The sequence below is a fragment of the Pseudophryne corroboree genome, chromosome 1 (assembly GCF_028390025.1).
Source record: "Pseudophryne corroboree isolate aPseCor3 chromosome 1, aPseCor3.hap2, whole genome shotgun sequence".
Classification (NCBI taxonomy): domain Eukaryota; kingdom Metazoa; phylum Chordata; class Amphibia; order Anura; family Myobatrachidae; genus Pseudophryne; species Pseudophryne corroboree.
Window position 1 is genome coordinate 732,682,397 of NC_086444.1, and position 25,316 is coordinate 732,707,712.

Here is a 25,316-nt window from a genome sequence, read left to right on the forward strand (position 1 = left end):
TGCATTCTCAATAATCTGCCCATATTTCCTATGCTTTCCTGTCACTATGTCATCCGCCTTGTGGGTGGACATATGCAAATGCAGTGTGATGTGGCAGAAAATTGTTAACGTAAAAAAAATAAAAAAAACCCTTAAAAAAACCCTCGGATATTGGTGCCTACAATTTCCCGAAAAACCGTCCTATTGTCAGACCGACAAGAAAGAATCTGACAGTACCTAGCTTAAGTGATTGAGCTGATAGCGATATGACTCTGCTACATGTCTTTTGCTGGAAAATACTTGTTCAGCTTTACAGAATATACTATGGTAGGATATGTGCTGCGGCGGTGCTTTCTAGTTACTCTACCAAAACGACGGCTTCTTGTTCATGATGTAATAATTACGATGCCCTTTTAGCTTACTCATACGTATCGGTGATATTAAACGTTTGAGGTTTTTTTATTGTCATGCTTCGGTTTTATTCGGAAAGGCTCGGGTGTCGCCGTCTGCCTAGAGACCTCCTGTCGGCTGTTTCCGGAAATGCTCGGCTCTCTCTCCCTCAGCCAGCTGCATCATGGCAGCTCCCGGGAGCCTCGGCGTGTGACGGCTGAGGAGAGGCGAGGAAAGGGGGACAGGACCATGAATCGGGAGACTCGGGGATAATAGAGAGCGGTAAGCGGAAGCGATCGGACCCGATATTGGGTCAATTGACCAAGTACATGTCCGAGCTTAGAAGGTTGTGATTAGAGTGGAGAAAGTTACAGGAGAGGGGGGCAAGAAGGGACGGCAACTAGTGGGTCTCGCTGCCAGCACAACCCGGGCCTGGATACACGTGCACTGCACACGGGGGTAGCGGGCTACATCGGCTGCGTTTCGTGCAGAGCCTGCGCTTGGGGAATTGTTAGCTTCCTCTTTAGGGTAACTTTGCTAAGAGAACTCGGGCTTTTGTCTGCAGAGGCAGGAAAGCCCCATGTACAGCCGGTAGTACGTCTGCAGGAACCTAAATTCCTATAGGGATTAGTGAGCTAACTCTTCAGGGAAAGGGCACTTTGTGCTATCGTACGCCATTGTTAATAATTTGCACCTACATTCGTGATGGTCCCCCTCACCCCCCTCCGATCCCACAGAGCGCTGCTGAACATTTTTCAAAAACTGTTGCAAAGAAAACCTGCCCATAATCGCTGCGCTTGTACATGTATTACATTGGACTAGCTCCATCAATTGCACTGAGAGGCCGGCAAGTTCTTCCCCTTTTGCATATTCATGATGATCACTTGTGCGCTCTGCTGAGTGCCATTAATGATTAACTTCAATTATTATATTAGCAAATAGGTTTTGTAATTTCTGTCCTTTGCAGTTTTACAGTATCAGGGATTGGCTGATACTAAGCACAGAGGGAAAATGTTACTAGAAATGTGAGCATAAATATAAAACCTGTGAATAGTGCTTTCCACAGACATAGGGCAGAGGTTCCCGAACGCAGTCCTCAAGGCACACAAATGGTTTAGGTTTTACATATATCCATGCTCGCGCACAGTTGCTTAATTAAGTACCTCGGTCAATTTGATTTAACCATCTGTGCTGAACCGTAGATAAACGTGGACTGTTATGGGGCCTTGAGGAGCGCGGTTGGGAACCTCTGACATAGGGGCATATTTATCAAGTCCAGTTATTCTGCATACGTTTGTTTCCCCAGCTATTTAATAATTGTCAAATGCAGGATACTTCACGGAAATCTCCTGCAAGGGGATAAGTTATGCTGCAGATCACAGTCCCCATTATTCACAATGGGCACTGCAGTCTGATCCCTATGTACTGTACCAAGGTTCAAAAGCTGCTTTATGCCTATGGAGGTATTTTCAAAGGAAAGGGATCTTGCAATACCTCTCCTGCCGCCTTCCTCCACCTTTTGAGGAGTATCACAAACTGTGGGGGCGATTCAATTGTTTTCCCCAACAGCTACCACAAGGGTGGTGCGAAACAAAGTAATTCAATTGTTGCTCTATTAAGACGCCCGTTACCTGCATGAAGGGGATCAGTACTAAATGCCGCCGGCCGGAATCCCGGCGGTCGAAATACCGACGCCGGAATCCCGACCACACAATCCCGACAGGGGTGGCGAGCCGAACGCAGCCCCTTGCGGGCTCGCTTCGCTCGCCACGCTATTATATTCTCCCTCTATGGGTGTCGTGGACACCCACGGAGGGAGAATATGTCGGGATTGTGGCGGTCGGGATTCCGGCGTCGGTATTTCGACCACCGGGATTCCGTCCGGCGGCATCTTGACCGCATCCCGCATGAAGACATGTCTTCTTGCCGCATCCTGAGGTGTGAGAAGAAATGTGTGCAAAGTCCGTGGTTTATGAATCCTAACCCAGACTTTAGATGGTATTAGCCACTAAACGCTGTCCGTTTGGGTGCATATAAAGTAATGGATGCCTGATCAGAGCAACAATTGAATTGCTTTAATGGGTGCCCATTACTTTGGCCACCCAAAAAAAAAAATTAAACTATATATGCGCATTGTCATAAACTATGGAGTCTTTTCGAAAACTTCTCCAAAGTGACAGGAAGTATAGTAGTTTTATCATAATCAATTTAGAAATTGTACATAACGGGACTAATGTAAAATTGATTATTCCCGCTGCAATATTGATTGTAAAAAATCTTGCCATTTTTTAATACATAGGCCCCTTGTGTATAGTGTTGGTAGTCACGTGTTGTGTGTGTTTAGACTGAGCTATGATACACTTTCCTGTCACATTGGGCAGCCATCTAACCTTCAGTCCATTTCCCCTTATTCTCAGTACTAAATTAAACCAATACATGTAGGGGTAGATATACAGGATCAAACCTTCTTCTACAGAGAAAAGTAGAGAAATTGCCCATAGCAACCAATGAACTTCTGTCATTTTATAGAAGGTTCAAGTTAAATGATATCTAGAAGTAGGCTTACCATACCATCCATTTAAACCACGACACTCATGGATTTCACAGGTTCTTTGGCTGCAACCAGGTGGAAGGCAGGCTTGAAGTCAGCCAGCCACAGAACCTGTGTAATTCGTTATTGTCCCAGTTTAAAGGGATAGTATGGGAAGGTGATAGACTGCATTGGACAACTTCACGCTTTCTCGTATCTGTAACAAGCAGACCCTTTAAACAGTAGTTGCAAGCTATAATAAATATGACCTCAAAACAGGATGGAGTGAGGGGTCATGCGTGAAGGCTTGGAGATCTGCATGTAGCCCAGTTGGCAGATTGTTGCCCTTGACTGGTTTTAGGGGCTTCAGCTCATTTGTATTAAATTATGGTGTAATTCTGTCTTCTTGACTCCTGCTTTTGTGTAGCACATTAATATCAATATTATGTTAATAGATGCCAGATATTTCCTTCTACAGAATGGGGCATATCCAATTAGCCACGTTAGCATGATCTGTGAATGAACGCAGCCAGATACATGTTTTTTGCTATACAATTAGCTACGTAAATTTAGTTGCAGTATATTTCAGTAAGATTTACCACAGCTTTTTTTCTCGCAGCCACAGAGCAAGTGCAAAGTCAGGGAAAATCCCTATTTTAAAGTAAAAATTATGGTGCTTGGTTCAGAACCCCAAGGACCTCCCCCCTAATGATTAATTAGGCAGTTAGAAGTTTTTAATTAGCTTAATTTGGCTAAAACTTACTTGTCATTAAAAGGGGTTTCGGTTAACATGCCTGCTGTCGGGATACCGGTGCTGAAATCCCGACAGCCGACAATACCAACAGCCGGAATACCGGCGCCACACCCGCTCATAGGTGTCCACGACACCCATAGAGTGGGAATAGATCCTGTGGCGAGCCACTGACCCCGCAGCATTGCAAGCGCAGCGAGCCCGCAAGGGGACTCTTAGTGCTCTCCCAGCATGCGGGCGTGATGCCGCTGTCAGAATATTGACGGCTGGCATTCCTGTCCGCTGGCAAATCATATATATTCCATTCAAATATTTGCTACAGGTATTTGGGGGTGTTGTATGGATGGGACAGATGTGTTTTTACCATTGCATGTGGGAGTTACAGGTGGCTCAAATTTCTTTCTATAATTTTTTCACTTTTGTTAAAATATGCAAAAATCAGCCATTTGAAACCTTTTGAGAGCCTTACATATTTTGCTTTTGTCCTGTAATAGAGGTAATGTTATCTGATATTTATTTGCAGTTTTGTTTGGTACAGGCTGATTTTTCCGTTTTTCAACATAATTAATGCAGCAAAAATTAGGGCGTATGTATTATTTCAATTAGATGGTGCATGAATCGGTAGTGCGTATAGTTGCACAAAATCTCACGGCTAATTGGATATGCCCCAAAAAAATGTAACGTGTTGCACTGAAATTTAATGCGTAATATAATCCATTTATACCTACACTGCCAGATAGGCATTATTATGTCCTACCTGTTTTCGACCTAAGTTCCGGATCTGACCTGGGATTTCGAACACCGTTGTAGAACAGGTCAGACACACAACACCCCCTTTCACACCGCGGAATCAATCCGGTTTATTTTAGAGATGAGCGGGTTCGGATTTACTCGGATCTCAAAACGGCATCTTATTGGCTCACTGATGTCACGTGTTTTGGATAGCCAATAAGAAAAATCTGGAAAACCGAGCTTTTACAGAGTAAAACCGAACCCGCTCATCTCTAGTTTATTCCAGGTTGGAGCCGTTTACGCTGAACACTGGTGCAGTAGCACTGGGAGTCTCAGCTGCAGCAGCGTTAGCCCTGCCCCCAAGAAGATTCCTTCTCCACACATAGATGACACTGTCCCCGCCCCCGGTTCAGTGTCTGCACAACAGAAACCAGGAAGTACAGCAGTGACAGCGTCCTGTGTGCAGGTATGAGGATTTCTCCATGCTGTTGACGGAAGTCAGGTCGGATGACCCAGGTTACTCGTTTACACTGCCCCTTAACCTGGGACCTTACCGGGACCAGCCCTGCAATCTAGCTGGGCTGGGTCACTGGACCTGGGTTAACTTTTTTTTTTTTTTCACTGAGCCGCTACTCTGATTTATAATTTGCATATTATAAAGCTATACAGCTGATTGGTTGCCTTGGGCAACTTCTCCACTGGCTCATTTCTCCACTCTTTTCACTGCTTATACCCCCCCCCCCCCCCCTTCCCCCCCTTCCCACCCTTTAGTCTCTAGACAGTAAAGCGTGACATAACCTATGTGCAAACCCACGCATGATAAAAATGCTGTACCCATTTACACTGCACTTATGACCCGTGTTGTTGTCTGGTTGGCTCCTTTCACACTACCCCCGTGTGCAGTGTTTTCCTGTTCTGCTGGTGATCTGGCTCTCCATATGCTTTAAACGGAACCTGGCTCCCACTTGTTCACACTGTTACCCGTGTCGGACCCTGGTAGCTAGCCGTGACCCAGCAATAATCTGGTTTATTGCAGTAGTGGAAACGGGGTATACTATTAAACAATGGGGCCGATTCAGTTATTTTGTGGTGCCCACTGGGGCTGTTCCAGTATTGCCCCGTTGAGCGCACATGCCCCGTATATGCTCCCATTAGTATCGGGTTTAGCCATGCAAAGTGTCTAAATCCATCTAATGTACAGGTTAGTGTGCTCAAACGCCTGCATGAGCACCCAAACCACTAAGTTTCTGCACATTTCAGCTTACATTTCAGGAGACTGCGAGCTGAAATGTGTCTTCCCGAGAGTATGCATGCCTAAATGGAGCAACAATTGAATTGCTCTGTTGGGCGCCATCTAGTGGCAGCAAGGGAGACCAACAATTGAATTGGCCCCACTGAATCTATATTACTGTAAAATGTATACAGAATCATGGAATAAATGCTGAGGCTCACTTTGTAGTTGAATGCAAATCAGCTTTGCAGATATATGTATGTACTTTGGCTCAGCGCAGGTTCTGGAGATGAGTGCCCACAAGTATGAGCACTTAGATTCATACGCAAGTCAGTTGCATTTCCACTTGTCTTTCAACTGAAAAGGCATAACATGGTGATATGCTAGTGCAGAGTTTCCCAAACTCCACCATTACAGTCTAGGTTTTAAGGTTATCCATGCTTGTGTCCAGGTGGTTAAATGAAACTGTGTGTACTAATCAGGTCACTTGTGCTCAAGAATGGATATCCATAACACCTGGACTGTAATGTGCCAGTTATCAGACCAAGGATAGGACTGGTGCAAGCGTGCGCTGATAATGGTGATGGCTCTGATACAAAGGATAGGGATAGGGTGCATACAACTTGACATACCACGTTTTTATCCGTGCATGCAGCGTGGATATAATTACAGTGCGGCAATGTAGCTCCCGGGTTAGGTGCCTGGACCTATTCAGTTGACAGCATCGTTCCCGTCATTTAAGTCAGGACATGCCGTTTATCACAACAAAGGCCCATGGCTTAGTCGCTGTAAATGGCATTTCCTGATTAAGTCCCGGATGCGATTCTGTTAGCGCCGCAGTGATTTCTGCAACTAGCATTGTAGTACTATTTATGTCAGATTTCTGATCATACCTCAGGTGTGTTTGAGCAGAAATCCTCTAGTCACAGGTTTACAGCGCAGCCAATTGAATAGCTCTGGACACACATTTTAACGCGCTAAATTAAATTCCCTCCATGGTATGCCAATTGCTTATTATAATAAATGTGGTTCTGCTATGTGACATGGTTTATTTATGAAGAGTTGGGTTGTACAATCTGTCATTTTGGATTGTGTTTCTGTCCGATATGTAAAAGATCATTGCATTTACTGGCTAGTAGAAGCATTGCCTTTTAAACATCGTCAGAAGCATAATCAGAAATGACGGGTTTTACAATCTGACTCTTTATAAATAAACCTCCAGATGTTAGAGAGATATATATATACAGGTTGAGTATCCCATATCCATATATTCCGAAATACGGAATATTCCGAAATACGGACTTTTTTGAGTGAGAGTGAGATAGTGAAACCTTTGTTTTTTGATGTCTCAATGTACACAAACTTTGTTTAATACACAAAGTTATTAAAAATATTGTATTAAATGAGCTTCAGGCTGTGTGTATAAGCTGTATATGAAACATAAATGAATTGTGTGAATGTAGACACACTTTGTTTAATGCACAAAGTTATAAAAAATATTGGCTAAAATGACCTTCAGGCTGTGTGTATAAGGTGTATATGTATCATAAATGCATTCTGTGCTTAGATTTAGGTCCCATCACCATGATATCTCATTATGGTATGCAATTATTCCAAAATACGGAAAAATCCCATATCCAAAATACCTCTGGTCCCAAGCATTTTGGATAAGGGAGACTCAACCTGTATATATATATATAATATATTTGTATTTATATATTTTATAGCATTTCTCTAGCATCCATAAGGGATATTGGGGAAAACTAGTACGATCGGGTATAGACGGGGTCCAAAGGAGCCAGTGCACTTTAAATTTCTTCAACTGGGTGTGCTGGCTCCTCCCCTCTATGCCCCCTCCCACAGGCAGTTTAGAAAAAAGTGCCCTCAGGAGAGGATGCACATCTCTGCAGCTCCAGAGAGTTCTCTTCAATTTCATTTAAATCAGAATGGTGATTGCACATGCTTATGTACAGACTGGTCACCCAGCTCCTGCTACTATTAAAGCCCATTCTACTTGGTCTGTTGGACCTTCTTGGGCGGCCCGCCATGGCGCGTCCCTAGAACAATTGTGCAAGGCGGCTACATGGTCCTCAGTGAACACATTCATCAGGTTCTATGCCTTTGATACTTCCGCCTCCCAGGATGCTTCCTTTGGACGCTGGGTTATTGTCCCCTCCCATAAGCAACTGCTTTAGGACATCCCCGATGTTAATCCTTGTGGAGCCCAGTGTACCCCGCAGCAGAAAACGAGATTTATGGTAAGAATTTACCATTGTTAAATCTCTTTCTGCGAGGTACACTGGGCCCCACAAGGCGCTCACCCTGACGCACTTGGCTTCTTTGGGTTGGTATGGCATTAGCCGCTGACACCCTCTCCTGTGGGGAGTGTGTGGTGTATGTGGCTACTAACAATTGTCGTCTTTTACCTGCTACTGCATTGGGCTGGTTAACAAAACTGAGCTCCTGTACACAAAAGCGGGGTGATATAGGAGGCGGCTCTATGCATTTTGGAAAGAAGGTCAAAGCTTTGAGCCTGTTGGTGCCTCGGATCAAGATCCTACTCTACACCCTGATAATCCTTGTGGAGCCCAGTGTACCTTGCAAAAAGAGATTTAACAACGGTAAGTTCTTACCATAAATCTCGTTTTCTCTTACGTCCTAGAGGATGCTGGGGACTCCGTAAGGACCATGGGGATAGACTGGCTCCGCAGGAGACATGGGCACTTTAAGAAAGACTTTAGGTATGGGTGTGCACTGGCTCCTCCCTCTATGCCCCTCCTCCAGACCTCAGTTTACTACTGTGCCCAGAGGAGACTGGGTGCATTACAGGGAGCTCTCCTGAGTTTCCTGTCAGAAAGTATATTTGTTAGTTTTTTTATTTTCAGGGAGCCTGCTGGCAACAGACTCCCTGCATCGAGGGACTGAGGGGAGAGAAACAGACCTACTTTAATGCTAGGCTCTGTTTCTTAGGCTACTGGACACCATTAGCTCCAGAGGGATCGGTACGCAGGTCTCACCCTTGCCGTCCGTCCCAGAGCCGCGCCGCCGTCCTCCTCGCAGAGCCGGAAGATAGAAGCCGGTTGAGTATGAGAAGAAAAGAAGACTTCAGAGGCGGCAGAAGACTTGATGATCTTCACTGAGGTAACGCACAGCAGTAAAGCTGTGCGCCATTGCTCCCATACACCTCACACACGGCAGTCACTGTAAGGGTGCAGGGCGCAGGGGAGGCGCCCTGGGCAGCATATGAACCTCTCTTTGGCAAAAATATATATATATATACAGCTGGGCACTGTATATATAAAGAGCCCCCGCCAGTTTTTTTGTATATTTGAGCGGGACAGAAGCCTGCCGCCGAGGGGGCGGGGCTTCTCCCTCAGCACTCACCAGCACCATTTTCTCCACAGCACAGCGCTGAGAGGAAGCTCCCCGGACTCTACCCTGCTTATTGAACGGTGAAAGAGGGTTTTAAAGAAGGGGGGGCACATAATTTGGTGTGTGTGTGTGTATATATATATATATATATATATATGTATATATATATATATATATATATATATATATATATATATATATATATATATAATATATATATATATATATATATATATATCTATATATATATATATATATATATATATATATATATATATCAGCGCTACTGGGTAAATATATATTATATACAGCTGCAGTGCTGTGCACTACCTTAATGCAGACAGGAGTCTTCAGCCGCCGTTTTTCATCTTTATCTTCCGTCTTCTGGCTCTGCAAGGGGGACGGCGGCGCGTCTCCGGGAACGGACGATCGAGGTCGGGCCCTGTGTTCGATCCCTCTGGAGCTAATGGTGTCCAGTAGCCTTAGAAGCACAAGCTAGCTGCAAGCAGGTAGGTTTGCTTCTCTCCCCTCAGTCCCTCGTAGCAGTGAGTCTGTTGCCAGCAGATCTCACTGAAAATAAAAAACCTAACATACTTTCTTTTCTAGTGAACTGAGGAGAGCCCACTAGGTGCATCCAGCTCTGGCCGGGCACAGATTCTAACTGAGGTCTGGAGGAGGGGCATAGAGGGAGGAGCCAGTGCACACCAGATATAGTACCTAATCTTTCTTTTAAGAGTGCCCAGTCTCCTGCGGAGCCTGTCTATTCCCCATGGTCCTTACGGAGTACCCAGCATCCACTACGGACTACGAGAAATAGAATTACCGGTGAGTAAATTCTTATTTTATTGTGTTTTTCCTGGGTCATATAGCGCTGGGTGTGTGCTGGCATACTCTCTCTCTGTCTCTCCAAAGGGCCTTGTGGGGGAACTGTCTTCAGATAAGAGGATTCCCTGAGTGTGTGGTGTGTCGGTACGCGTGTTGACATGTCCGAGGTAGAAGGCTCTCCTAGGGAGGAGGGGGAGCAAATGAATGTGGTGTCTCCGTCGACAACGCCGACACCTGACTGGATGGATATGTGGAATGTTTTAAGTGCTAATGTAAATTTATTGCACAAAAGATTAGACAAAGCTGAAGCTAAGGAACAGCCAGGGAGTCAACCCATGTCTGTCCCTATGTCGCAGGGACCTTCAGGGTCTCAAAAGCGCCCACTATTCCAAATAGTAGACACAGATACGGACACGGATTCTGACTCCAGTGTTGACTACGATGATGCAAAGTTACAGCCAAAATTGGCAAAATGTATTCGATATATGATTATTGCGATAAAAGATGTTTTGCATATCACAGAGGAACCCCCTGTCCCTGACACGAGGGTACACATGTATAAGGGAAAGAAACCTGAGATAACCTTTCTCCCCTCACATGAGTTGAACGAATTATGTGAAAAAGCTTGGGTATCTCCAGACAAAAAACTGCAGATTCCCAAAAGGATTCTTATGGCGTTTCCTTTCCCGCCAACGGACAGGATACGGTGGGAATCCTCCCCTAGGGTGGACAAAGCATTGACACGCTTATCCAAAAAGGTAGCGCTGCCATCCCAAGATACGGCTACCCTCAAGGATCCTGCTGACCGCAAGCAGGAGGTTACCTTAAAGTCCATTTACACACATTCTGGTACCTTACTCAGACCGGCGATTGCGTCGGCCTGGGTTTGTAGCGCTGTAGCAGCATGGACAGATACCTTATCAGTGGAAATTGAGACCCTAGATAAGGATACCATTTTATTGACCCTAGGGCATATAAAAGATGCTGTCTTATATATGAGAGATGCTCAAAGAGACATTAGTCTACTGGGTTCTAGAATCAACGCTATGTCGATTTCTGCTAGACAAGTCCTATGGACCCAGCAATGGACAGGTGATGTCGACTCAAAGAGGCATATGGAGGTTTTACCTTACAAGGGTGAGGAATTGTTTGGGGAAGGTCTCTCGGACCTGGTCTCCACAGCTACAGCTGGTAAATCAAATTTTTTGCCTTATATTCCCTCACAGCCTAAGAAAGCGCCACATTATCAAATGCAGTCCTTTCGATCACAAAGAAACAAGAAAGTACGAGGTGCGTCCTTTCTTGCCAGAGGTAAGGGCAGAGGAAAAAAGCTGCACAACACAGCTAGTTCCCAGGAACAGAAGTCCTCCCCGGCCTCTACAAAATCCACCGCATGACGCTGGGGCTCCGCTAAAGGAGTCCGCCCCAGTGGGGGCACGTCTTCGAGTTTTCAGCCACATCTGGGTTCACTCACAGGTGGATCCCTGGGCAATAGAAATTGTTTCTCAGGGTTACAAGCTGGAATTCGAAGAGGTGCCTCCTCGCCGGTTTTTCAAATCGGCCCTACCAGCTTCTCCTCCGGGAAGGGAGATAGTATTAAATGCAATTCACAAATTGTATCTTCAACAGGTGGTGGTCAAGGTTCGCCTGCTTCAACAAAGGAGGGGAAATTACTCAACCCTGTTTGTAGTCCCGAAACCGGACGGTTCGGTCAGACCCATTTTAAATTTAAAATCCCTGAACCAATACTTGAAAAGGTTCAAGTTCAAGATGGAATCGCTAAGAGCGGTCATCGCCAGCCTGGAAGGGGGGGATTTTATGGTATCTCTGGACATAAAGGATGCATACCTTCATGTTCCCATTTATCCACCTCATCAGGCGTACCTGAGATTTGCGGTACATGATTGTCATTACCAATTTCAGACGTTGCCGTTTGGGCTTTCCACGGCCCCGAGGATTTTCACCAAGGTAATGACGGAAATGATGGTGCTCCTGCGCAAGCAAGGTGTCACAATTATCCCGTACTTGGACGATCTCCTCATAAAAGCGAGATCAAGAGAGCAGTTGCTGAACAGCGTCTCACTTTCACTGAAGGTGTTACAGCAACACGGCTGGATTCTCAATATCCCGAAGTCGCAGTTGGTTCCTACGACTCGTCTGACCTTCTTGGGCATGAGTCTGGATATAGACCAGAAAAGGGTTTATCTTCCGATAGAAAAAGCTCAGGAACTCATGACTCTGGTCAGGAAAACTATTGAAGCCAAAACAGGTGTCAGTGCATCACTGCACTCGAGTCCTGGGAAAGATGGTGGCATCATACGAAGCCATTCCCTTCAGCAGGTTCCATGCGAGGACTTTCCAATGGGACCTACTGGACAAGTGGTCCAGGTCACATCTACAAATTCATCAGTTGATCACCCTGTCCCCCAGAGCCATGGTATCTCTCCTGTTGTGGCTGCAGAGTGCTCACCTTCTAGAAGGCCGCAGGTTCGGCATTCAGGACTGGATCCTGGTGACCACGGACTCGAGCCTCCGAGGTTGGGGAGCAGTCACACAGGGAAGAAACTTCCAAGGTCTTTGGTCAAGTCAAGAGACTTGTCTTCACATCAACATCCTGGAACTGAGGGCTATATACAACGCCCTACATCAAGCGGAGACCTTACTTTGTGACCAACCAGTTCTGATCAAGTCAGACAACATCACCGCAGTGGCTCATGTAAACCGCCAAGGCGGCACAAGGAGCAGAGTGGCAATGGCGGAAGCCACCAGGATTCTTCGCTGGGCGGAAAATCATGTAAGCGCACTGTCAGCAGTGTTCATTCCGGGAGTGGACAACTGGGAAGCAGACTTCCTCAGCAGGCACGACCTGCATCTAGGAGAGTGGGGACTTCATCAGGAAGTCTTCGCACAGATTGCAAGTCAGTGGGGACTGCCCCAGATAGACATGAGGGCGTCCCGCCTCAACAAAAAGCTACAGAGGTATTGCGCCAGATCAAAAGACCCTCAGGCGGTAGCTGTAGACGCCCTGGTGACACTGTGGGTGTTCCAGACGTTCTATGTGTTTCCTCCTCTTCCTCTCATACCCAAGGTGTTGAGAATAATAAGAAAAAGAGGAGTACAGACAATTCTCATTGTTCCAGATTGGCCACGAAGGACCTGGTATCCGGATCTGCTGGAAATGCTTACAGAAGATCCGTGGCCTCTTCCTCTATGACAGGACCTGTTGCAACAGGGGCCCTGTCTGTTCCAAGATTTACCGCGGCTGCGTTTGACGGCATGGCGGTTGAACGCAGGATCCTAGCGGAAAAAGGCATTCCGGATGAGGTCATTCCTACGCTGATAAAGGCTAGGAAGGACGTGACAGCAAAACACTATCACCGTATATGGCGAAAATGTTTCTTGGTGTGAGGCCAGGAATGCTCCTACGGAGGAATTCCATCGGGCCGTTTCCTTCACTTCCTACAGACTGGAGTGAATTTGGGACTAAAATTAGGCTCCATTAAGGTTCAGATTTCGGCCTTATCCATTTTCTTTCAAAAAGAATTGGCTTCTCTCCCAGAAGTACAGACTTTTGTGAAGAGAGTGCTGCATATTCAGCCTCCTTTTATACCTCCGGTGGCGCCTTGGGACCTTAACGTGGTGTTGAGTTTCCTTAAGTCGCACTGGTTTGAACCACTTCAAACGGTGGAGTTAAAATATCTCACTTGGAAGGTGGTCATGTTATTAGCCTTGGCTTCGGCTAGGCGAGTGTCGGAATTGGCGGCTTTGTCTCATAAAAGCCCCTATCTGGTTTTCCCTATATGGATAGAGCGGAATTGCGAACCCGTCCTCAATTCTTGCCTAAGGTGGTGTCATCTTTTCATATGAACCAACCTATTGTGGTGCCTGTGGCTACGCGAGACTTGGAGGATTCCGAGTCCCTTGATGTAGTCAGGGCTTTAAAAATTTACGTGGCCAGAACGGCTAGAGTCAGAAAAACAGAAGCACTGTTTGTCCTATATGCAGCCAACAAGGTTGGCACCCCTGCTTCAAAGCAGACTATTGCTCGCTGGATCTGTAACACGATTCAGCAGGCGCATTCTACGGCTGGATTGCCGTTACCAAGATCGGTCAAGGCCCATTCCACTAGGAAGGTGGGCTCGTCTTGGGTGGCTGCCCGAGGGGTCTCTGCACTACAACTATGCCGAGCTGCTACTTGGTCGGGTTCAAACACCTTTGCAAAGTTCTATAAGTTTGATACCCTGGCTGAGGAGGACCTCATGTTTGCTCAATCGGTGCTGCAGAGTCATCCGCACTCTCCCGCCCGTTTGGGAGCTTTGGTATAATCCCCATGGTCCTTACGGAGTCCCCAGCATCCTCTAGGACGTAAGAGAAAATAAGATTTTAAACCTACCGGTAAATCTTTTTCTCGTAGTCCGTAGAGGATGCTGGGCGCCCGTCCCAAGTGCGGACTACTTCTGCAAGACTTGTATATAGTTTTGCTTACATAAGGGTTATGTTATAGTTTTCATCGGTCTTGGACTGATGCTATGTTGTTTTCATACTGTTGACTGGTTCGTATATCCCATGTTATACGGTGTGAATGGTGTGGCTGATATGAATCTTGCCCTTGGATTAACAAAAATCCTTCCTCGTACTGTCCGTCTCCTCTGGGCACAGTTTCTCTAACTGAGGTCTGGAGGAGGGGCATAGAGGGAGGAGCCAGTGCACACCCATACCTAAAATCTTTCTGAATGTGCCCATGTCTCCTGCGGAGCCCGTCTATCCCCATGGTCCTTACAGAGTCCCCAGCATCCTCTACGGACTACGAGAAAAAGATTTACCGGTAGGTTTAAAATCTTATTTTTTCCCTCAAATTTCTACACACACTACCCCATAATGACAACGTAAACATTTTTTTATTGAGATTTTGATGATGGAAGCCACTGTGCTCATTGGGACCTTCAAAGTAGCAGATATTTTTCTGTACCCTTCCCCAGATTTGTGCCTCGAGGCAATCCTGTCTCGGAGGCCTACAGACAATTTCTTTGACTTCATGCTTGCTTTGTGCTCAGACATGCACTGTCAAGTGTGGGACCTTTATATAGACGTGTGTGTCTTTCCAAATTATGTCCAATCAGCGGAATTTACCACAGATGGACTCCAATTAAGCTGTAGGAACATCTCAAGGATGATCAGTGGAAACGGAATGCACCTGAGCGCTCTTTTTTTAGCTTCATGGCAAAGACTGTGAATACTTTTGTACATGTGATTTCTTAGTTTTTTATTTCTAATTTGCAAAAAAAACCAAAAACTTTCACGTCATTATGGGGTATTGTTTGTAGAATTTTGAGGGAAATTTTTGAATAAGGCTGTAACTTAACAAAATGTGTCGGACTGGCAGCCAATGAGAAGGAGACACCACAGGCTATGATTGGCTAGAGACTACAGGAGGTGATAGGCTGAGGAAACAGCCAGTCACCACCTGTGTGCCGCTGACTAACTAGGGCGATGCCACACAGATCCAGATGAGCACGTCCTGTGGGACCTGCTCATCTTCTAAACGTGGGTCCCAGGTGGCTGTTTCGGTGTAAAATATGCACCGTATCGCGTTTTCTCTTACGTCCTAGAGCATAGGTCTGCAAACTCGGCCCTCATTACCCTACACAGTGCATGTTTTGCAGGTAACCCAGCAGGTGCACAGGTGTACTCACAGACACAATTTAAAAGGTCCGCAGGTGGAGTTAATTATTTCACTTGTGATTTTGTGAGGAGACCTGCAAAACATGCACTGCGTGGGGTCCTGAGGACCGAGTTTGCAGACATATGTCCTAGAGGATGCTGGGGTCCAATTTAGTACCATAGGGGTATAGACGGGTCCACTAGGAGCCATGGGCACTTTGAGTTTAATAGAGTGTGCTGGCTCCTCCTTCTATGCCCCTCCTACAAGACTCAGTTTAGAAAATGTGTGCGGGTGAGCCGGTCACAGCCAGGGGAGCTCCTAGGAGTTTTCTTAGTTTTTTTGTTTTAATAGAGTTACAGGTTGAGAAATACGGAATATTCCGAAATATGGACTTTTTTGAGTGAGAGTGAAATAGTGAAACCTTTGTTTCTCTGACGTCCTAAGTGGATGCTGGGACTCCGTAAGGACCATGGGGATTAGCGGCTCCGCAGGAGACTGGGCACAACTAAAGAAAGCTTTAGGACTACTTTGTGTGCACTGGCTCCTCCCACTAAGACCCTCCTCCAGACCTCAGTTAGATTCTTGTGCCCGGCTGAGCTGGATGCACACTAGGGGCTCTCCTGAGCTCCTAGAAAGAAAGTATATTTTAGGTTTTTTATTTTACAGTGAGATCTGCTGGCAACAGACTCACTGCAGCGAGGGACTAAGGGGAGAAGAAGCGAACCTACCTAACTGGTGGTAGCTTGGGCTTCTTAGGCTACTGGACACCATTATCTCCAGAGGGATCGACCGCATGGAACCGGCCATTGATGTTCGGTCCCGGAGCCGCGCCGCCGGCCCCCTTACAGAGCCAGAAGTGTTCCGGAAAATCGGCGGCAGAAGACTTCAGTCTTCACCAAGGTAGCGCACAGCACTGCAGCTGTGCGCCATTGCTCCTCATGCACACCTCACACTCCGGTCACTGATGGGTGCAGGGCGCTGGGGGGGGGCGCCCTGAGCAGCAATATAAACACCTTGCCTGGCAAAAGCATCACAATATATAGCCCCAGAGGCTATATATGTGATAAATACCCCTGCCAGAATCCATAAAAAAGCGGGAGAAAAGTCAGCGGAAAAAGGGGCGGGGCTATCTTCCTCAGCACACTGGCGACATTTTCTCTTCACAGTGCAGCTGGAAGACAGCTCCCCAGGCTCTCCCCTGTAGTTTTCAGGCTCAAAGGGTTAAAAAGAGAGGGGGGGCACTAAATTTAGGCGCAATATTGTTATACAAGCATCTATTGGGGGAAAAATCACTCAGTTATAGTGTTAATCCCTGCATTATATAGCGCTCTGGTGTGTGCTGGCATACTCTCTCTCTGTCTCCCCAAAGGACTTTGTGGGGTCCTGTCCTCAGTCAGAGCATTCCCTGTGTATGTGCTGTGTGTCGGTACGGCTGTGTCGACATGTGGGATGAGGAAGGTTACGTGGAGGTGGAGCAGAGGCCGATAAATGGGATGTCGCCCCCTGTGGGGCCGACACCAGAGTGGATGGATAGGTGAAAGGTATTAACCGACAATGTCAGCTCCTTACATAGAAGGCTGGATGACGTAAAACACCTGTGGGACAGCCGGCTTCTCAGCCCGCGCCTGCCCAGGCATCTCAAAGGCCATCAGGGGCTCAAAAAAGCGCCCGTTACCTCAGATGGCAGACACAGATGTCTGACTCCAGTGTCGACGAGGTTGAGACATATACACAATCCACTAGGAACATCCGTTACATGATCTCGGCAATAAAAAATGTGTTACGCATTTTCTGACATGAACCCAAGTACCACATAAAAGGGGTTTTATTTTTGGGGAGAAAAAGCAGCCAGTGTTTTGTTCCCCCATCAGATGAATGAATGAAGTGTGTAAAGAAGCGTGGGTTCCCCCGATAAGAAACTGGTAATTTCTAAAAAGTTACTGATGGCGTACCCTTTCCTGCCAGAGGATAGGTCACGTTGGGAGATATCCCTTAGGGTGGATAAGGCGCTCACACGTTTGTCAAAAAAGGTGGCACTGCCGTCTTAGGATACGGCCACCTTGAAGGAACCTGCTGATAAAAAGCAGGAGGCGATCCTGAAGTCTGTATATACACACTCAGGTTATATACTGAGACCTGCAATTGCCTCAGCATAAATAGTGCTGCTGCAGCGTGGTCTGATAACCTGTCAGATAATATTAATACTCTAAGACAGGGATAATATTTTGCTAACATTGAGCATATTAAAGACGTCGTCTTATATATAAAGGATGCACAGAGGGATATTGGCCGGCTGGCATCCAGAATTAATGCAATGTCCATTCTGCCAGGAGGGTATTAGAAACCCGGCAGTGGACAGGTGATGCTGCCTGTAAAAGGCACATGGAGATTCTGCCTTATAAGGGTGAGGAATTGTTTGGGGATGGTCTCTGGGACCTCGTATCCACAGCAACAGCTGGGAAGAAATTTTTTTACCTCTGCTTTCCTCACAGCCTAAGAAAGCACCGTATTTTCAGGTACAGTCCTTTCGGCTTCAGAAAAGCAAGCGGGTCAAAGGCGCTTCCTTTCTGCACAGAGACAAGGGAAGAAGAAAAAAGCTGCACCAGCAGCCAGTTCCCAGGATCAAAAATCTTCCCCCGCTTCCTCTGAGTCCACCGCATGACGCTGGGGCTCCACAGGTGGAGACAGGTGCGGTAGGGGCGCGTCTCGGGAACTTCAGGGACCAGTGGGCTTGCCCACAGGTGGATCCCTAGGTTCTGCAAATAGTATCACAGGGATACAGGCTGGAGTTCGAGGCGACTCCCCCTCGCCGTTACCTCACATCAGCCTTGCCTGCTGCCTTTCGGAGAAAGGTAGTACTGGCGGCAATTCACAAGCTGTACTTCCAGCAGGTGAAATCAAGGTACCACTCCTTCAACAAGGCCGCGGTTACTATTCCAAAATGTTGTGGTACCGAAACCAGACGGTTCGGTGAGACCCATTCTAAAATTGAAAGCCTTGAACACTTATATACGAAGGTTCAAGTTCAAAATGGAATCGCTCAGGGCGATTATTGCAAGCCTGGAGAATTTCATGGTATCACTGGACATCAAGGATGATTACCTGCATGTCCCTATTTACCCTCTTCACCAGGAGTACCTCAATATTGTGGTACAGGATTGTCATTACCAATTCCAGACGTTGCCGTTGGTCTGTCCCCGGCACCGAGGTATTTACCAAGGTAATGGCCGAAATAATTATCCCGTACTTGGACGATCTCCTTATAAAGGCGAGGTCCAGGGAGCAGTTGTTCGTCGGAGTAGCACTATCTCGGGAAGTGCTACAACAGCACGGCTGGATTCTGAATATTCCAAAGTCGCAGCTGGTTCCTAAGACGCGTCTACTGTTCCTGGGTATGGTTCTGGACACAGAACAGGATAAAAAGGGTTTCTCCCGGAGGAGAAGTCCAAGGAGTTGTTGTCTCTAGACAGAGACCTCCTAATACGTATACAGGTGTCGGTGCATCAATGCACGCGAGCCCTGGGAAAGATGGTAGCTTCTTACGAAGAAATTCCATTCGCCAGGTCCCATGCAAGGATTTTCCAGTGGGATCTGTTGGACAAGTGGTCCGGGTCGCATCTTCAGATGCATCGGCGGATAACCCTGTCTCCAAGGGTCAGGGTGTCGCTGTTGTGGTGGCTGCAGAGTGCTCATCTTCTAGGGGGCCGCAGATTCGGCATACAGGACTGGGTCCTGGTGACCACGGATGCCAGCCTTCGAGGCTGGGGGGCAGTCACTCAGGGAAGGAACTTCCAAGGCTATGGAAAAGTCAGGAGACTTCCCTACACATAAATATTCTGGAACTGAGGGCCATTTACAATGCCCTAAGTCAGGCTAGACCCCTGCTTCAACACCGGCCGGTGCTGATCCAGTCAGACAACATCACGGCGGTCGCTCATGTAAACCGACAGGGCGGCACAAGAAGCAGGATGGCGATGGCAGAAGCCACGAGGATTCTCCGATGGGCGGAAAATCATGTGTTAGCACTGTCAGCAGTGTTCATTCCCGGAGTGGACAACTGAGAAGCAGATTTTCTCAGAAGACACGACCTCCACCCGGGAGAGTGGGGACTTCATCCAGAAGTCTTCCAAATGATTGTACACCGTTGGGAAAGGCCACAGGTGGACATGATGGCGTCCCGCCTCAACTAAAAGTTACAAAGATATTGCGCCAGGTCAAGGACCCTCAGGCGATAGCTGTGGACGCTCTGGTAACACCGTGGGTGTACCAGTCAGTGTATGTGTTCCCTTCTCTGCCTCTCTTACCCAGGGTAATGAGAATAATAAGAAGGAGAGGAGTAAGAACTATACTCATTGTTCGGGTTGGCCAAGAAGAGCTTGGTAACCAGAACTCCAAGAAATGATCTCAGAGGACACATGGCCTCTGCCGCTCAGACAGGACCTGCTGCAGCAGGGGGCCTGTCTGTTCCAAGACGTACCGCGGCTGCGTTGACGGCATGGCGGTTGAACGCCGGATCCTGAAGGAAAAGGGAATTCCGGAGGAAGTTATCCCTACGCTATTTAAAGCTAGGAAAGAAGTGAACACAAACCATTATCACCGCATATGGCGGAAATATGTTGCGTACTGTGAGGCCAGGAAGGCCCCAAAGCAGAAATTTCAGCTAGGTCGATTTCTGCACTTCCTACAGTCAGAGGTGACTATGGGCCTAAAATTGGGTTCCATTAAGGTCCAGATTTCGGCTCTATCGATTTTCTTCCAAAATTGAACTGGCTTCATTGCCTGAAGTTCAGACTTTTGTTAAGGGAGTGCTGCATAGTCAGCCCCCGTTTGTGCCTCCAGTGGCACCGTGGGATCTCAACGTGGTGTTGGATTTCCTGAAGTCGCATTGGGTTGAGCCACTTAAATCCGTGGAGCTATAATACCTCACGTGGAAAGTGGTCATTCTGTTGGCCTTGGCGTCGGCCAGGCGTGTATCAGAATTGGCGTCTTTGTCATACAAAAGCCCTTATCTGTATTTTATATGTATAAGGCGGAATTGAGGACTCTTTCCCAATTCCTTCCTAAGGTGGTATCATTTTTTAATGTGAACCAACCTATTGTGGTGCCTGCGGCTACTTGGGACTTGGAGGATTCCAAGTTACTGGATGTAGTCAGGGCCCTGAAAAGTATGTGTTTCCAGGACAGCTGGAGTCAGGAAAACTGACTCGCTATTTCTCCTGTATGCACCCAACAAGCTGGGTGCTCCTGCTTCTAAGCAGACGATTGCTCGCTGGATCTGTAGCACGATTCAACTTGCACATTCTGCGGCTGGACTGCCGCACCCGAAGTCTGTAAAAGCCCATTCCACGAGGAAAGTGGGCTCTTCTTGGGCGGCTGCCCGAGGGGTCTCGGCTTTACAACTTTGCCGAGCTGTTACTTGGTCGGGTTAAAACATTTTTGTAAGAGTCTACAAGTTTGATACCCTGGCTGAGGAGGACCTAGAGTTTTCTCATTCGGTGCTGCAGAGTCATCCGCACTCTCCCGCCCGTTTGGGAGCTTTGGTATAATCCCCATGGTCCTTACGGAGTCCCAGCATCCACTAGGACGTTAGAGAAAATAAGATTTTACTCACCGGTAAATCTATTTCTCGTAGTCCGTAGTGGATGCTGGGCGCCCATCCCAAGTGCGGGTTGTCTGCAATACTTGTTTATAGTTATTGCCTAACTAAAGGGTTATTGTTGAGCCATCTGTTGAGAGGCTCAGTTATATTTCATACTGTTAACTGGGTATAGTATCACGAGTTATACGGTGTGATTGGTGTGGCTGGTATGAGTCTTACCCGGGATTCAAAATCCTTCCTTATTGTGTCAGCTCTTCCGGGCACAGTATCCTAACTGAGGTCTGGAGGAGGGTCTTAGTGGGAGGAGCCAGTGCACACCAGGTAGTCCTAAAGCTTTCTTTAGTTGTGCCCAGTCTCCTGCGGAGCCGCTAATCCCCATGGTCCTTACGGAGTCCCAGCATCCACTACGGACTACGAGAAATAGATTTACCGGTGAGTAAAATCTTATTTCTCTAACGTCCTAGTGGATGCTGGGGACTCCGTCAGGACCATGGGGAATAGCGGGCTCCGCAGGAGACAGGGCACATCTAAAAAGCTTTTTAGGTCACATGGTGTGTACTGGCTCCTCCCCCTATGACCCTCCTCCAAGCCTCAGTTAGGTTTTTGTGCCCGTCCGAGAAGGGTGCAAACTGGATGGCTCTCTTAAGGAGCTGTTTAGTAAAGTTTTTTTTTAGGTTTCTAATCAGTGATTCCTGCTGGCGACAGGATCACTGCAACGAGGGACTTAGGGGAGAGACTTGCAACTCACCTGCGTGCAGGAGGATTGAAGTTTTAGGCTACTGGACACTGAGCTCCAGAGGGAGTCGGAACACAGGTCAGCCTGGGGTTCGTCCCGGAGCCGCGCCGCCGATCCCCCTTACAGACGCTGAAGAAAGACGGCGGAACGGAGGTCCGGAAACAGGCGGCAGAAGACTTCACAGTCTTCAGAGAGGTAGCGCACAGCACTGCAGCTGTGCGCCATTGTTGCTACACGGCTCACTGACACGGTCACGGAGGGTGCAGGGCGCTGCTGGGGGCGCCCTGGGCAGCAATATAAATACCTATTTGGCAAATAAATACATCACATATAGCCATTAAGGCTATATGTATGTATTTAACCCAGGCCAGTTTTCCTAATAACCGGGAGAAAAGCCCGCCGTGAAAGGGGCGGAGCTTATTCTCCTCAGCACTCAGCGCCATTTTCCTGACCAGCTCCGCTGGTGAGGAAGGCTCCCACTCTCCCCTGCACTACAGAAACAGGGTTAAAGAGAAGGGGGGCATAAATTGGCGATATAATTATATATTAAGAGCCCATATATAGAAACAACACCTTCTAGGGTTGTTATATACATTATGGCGCTTTTGGTGTGTGCTGGCAAACTCTCCCTCTGTCTCCCCAAAGGGCTAGTGGGTCCTGTCCTCTATCAGAGCATTCCCTGTATGTGTGTGCTGTAGGTCGGTACGTGTGTGTCGACATGTATGAGGAAAATGTTGGTGAGGAGACGGAGAAAATTGCCTGTAATGGTGATGTCACTCTCTAGGGAGTCGACACCAGAATGGATGGCTTACTTATGGAATTACGTGATAATGTCAACACGCTGCAAGCCGGTTGACGACATGAGACAGCCGGCGGACAAATTAGTATCGGTCCAGGCGTCTCAGACACCGTCAGGGGCTTGTAAAAACGCCCATTTACCTCAGTCGGTCGACAGACACTGACACGGACACTGACCCCAGTGTCGACGGTGAAGAAACAAACGTATTTTTCCTTTAGGGCCACAAGTTACATGTTAAGGGCAATGAAGGAGGTGTTACGTATTTCTGATACCACAAGTACCACAAATAAGGGTAATTTGTAGGGTGGGAATAAACTACTTGTAGTTTTGCCTGAATCAGATAAATTAAATGAAGTGTGTGATGATACGTGGGGTTCCTCCGACAGAAAGTTATGGGCGGTATACCCTTTTTCCCGCCAGTAGTAAGGGCGAGTTGGAAAACACACCTTAGGGTGGACAAGGCGCTCACACGCATATAAAAAACATGGCGTTACCGTTTCCAGATACGGCCGCCCTCAAGGAGCCAGCTGATAGGAAGCTGAAAAATATCATAACAGTATATACACACATACTGGTGTTATACTACGACCAGCAATCGCCTCAGCCTGGATGTGCAGCGCTGAGGGGGCTTGGTCGGATTTCCTGACTGAAAATTTTGATACCCTTGACAGGGACAGGATTTTATTGTCTATAGAGCATTTTAGGGATGCATTTCTATATATGTGTGATGCGCAGAGGCATATTTGCATTCTGGCATCAAAGAGTAAATGTGATGTACATATCTGCCAGACGAAGACACGACAGTGGTCAGGTGAGGCAGATTCCAGACGGCATATGGAAGTATTGCCGTATAAAGGGGCGGTCCATTGGACCTGGTGGCCATGGCAACAGCTGAAAAATCCACCTTTTTGTTACCCCGAGTCACATATTGGCAGAAAAGGACACAGTCTTTTCAGTCTCAGTCCTTTCGTCCCCATACGGGCAGGCGGGCGAAGGCCAGTCATATCTGCCCAGGGGGAGAGGAAAGGGAAGACTGCAGCAAGCAGCTCATTTCCAGGAACAGAAGCTCCTCACGGCTTCTGCCAAGTCCGCAGCATAACGCTGGGGCCGTACAAGCGGACTCAGGTGCGGTAGGGGGTCATCTCAAGAGTTTCAGCAACACTCGCAAGGGAACTCCGGGATCCTACATGTAATATCCCAGGTGTACATTGGAAATTCGAGACGTCTCCCCCTCACACAATTCACAGGCTGTATTCCCAGCAGGTGATAATCAAAGTACCCTTCTTACAACAAGGAAGGGGGTAGTATTCCACGCTATATTGTGGTACTGAAGCCAACCGGCTCGGTGAGATCTGAAATATTTGAACACTTACATACAAGCGTTCAAATCAAGATGGAGTCACTCGGAGCAGTGATAGCGAACCAGGAAGAAGGGGACGATATGATGTCACTGGATATCAGGGACGTTTACCTACAGGTCCAAATTTGCCCTTCTCACCAAGGGTACTTCAGGTTCCTGGTACAGAACTGTCACTATCCGTTCAGACGCTGCCGTTTGGATGGTCCACGGCGCCCCGGGTCTTTACCAAGGTAATGGCCGGAATGATGATTTTTCTTAAAAGAAACATGGACGCTTTCCTGATAAGGGCAAGGTCCAGAGAACAGTTGGAGGTCGGAGTAGCACTATCTTAAGTAGTTCTACGACAGCACGAGTGGATTCTAAATATTCCAAAATCGCAGCTTTTTCCGACGACACGTCTACTGTTCCTAGGGAAGATTCTGGACACAGTCCAGAAAAACGTGTTTCTCCCAGTGGAGAAAACCAGGGAGTTATCCGAGCTAATCGGGATCCTCCTAAAACCAGGAAAAGTGTCAGTGCATCATTGCACAAGAGTCCTGGTAAAAATGGTGGCTTATTACGAAGCAATTCCATTCGGCAGATTTCCCGCAAGAACTCTTCAGTGGGATCTGCTGGACAAATGGTCCGGATCGCATCCTCAGATGCATCAGCGGATAACCCTATATCCAAGGAAAAGGGTGTCTCTCCTGTGGTGATTACAGAGTGCTCATCTTCTAGAGGGCCGCAGATTCGGCATTCAGGATTGGATGCCGGTGACCACGGAGGCCAGCCTGAGAGGCTGGGGAACAGTCACACAGGGAAAAAATTTCCAGGGAAGTGTGATTAAGTCTGGAGAATTCTCTCCGCATAAATAAGCTTAGAGCAAATTTATAATGCTCTAAACTTAGCTAGACCTCTGCTTCAAGGTCAGCCGGTATTGATCCAGTGGGATAACATCACGGCAGTCGCCCACGTAAACAGAAGGGCGGCACAAGAAGCAGGAGGGCAGTGAAAACTGCAAGGATTTTTCGCTAGGCGGAAAATCATGTGATAGCACTGTCAGCAGTGTTCTTTCCGGGAGTGGACGACTGGGAAGCAGACTTCCTCAGCAGGCATGACCTCCACCCGGGAGAGTGGAAACTTCATAGGGAAGTTTTTTCAACATGATTGTGGACCGTTGGCAAAGACCAAAGGTGGACATGATGGCGTCCCGCCCGAACAAAAACGGGACAGGTATTCCGCCAGGTCATGAGACCTTCAGGCGATAGCTGTGGATGTTCTGGTAACACCGTGGGTGTACCAGTCTGTGTATGTGTTCCCTCCTCTGTTTCTCATAACCAGGGTATTGAGAATTATAAGACATAGAGGAGT

At 47.4% G+C, this 25,316-nt stretch overlaps 1 protein-coding gene across 4 annotated transcripts in view; it reads left to right on the forward strand.

The window, feature by feature from the left end:
• Window positions 1-489: 489 nt before the first annotated feature.
• PIK3R2 (phosphoinositide-3-kinase regulatory subunit 2) overlaps window positions 490-25,316 on the forward strand; it is a 286,357-nt gene continuing 261,530 nt past the window's right edge. For 2 of the 4 annotated variants that reach the window (XM_063916022.1, XM_063916037.1), the window contains exon 1: window positions 490-651. The gene's annotated coding sequence lies outside the window, so the exon portion shown is untranslated. The remainder of the gene's footprint in view (window positions 652-25,316) is intronic. The other 2 variants (XM_063916013.1, XM_063916029.1) reach the window with 1 other exon arrangement.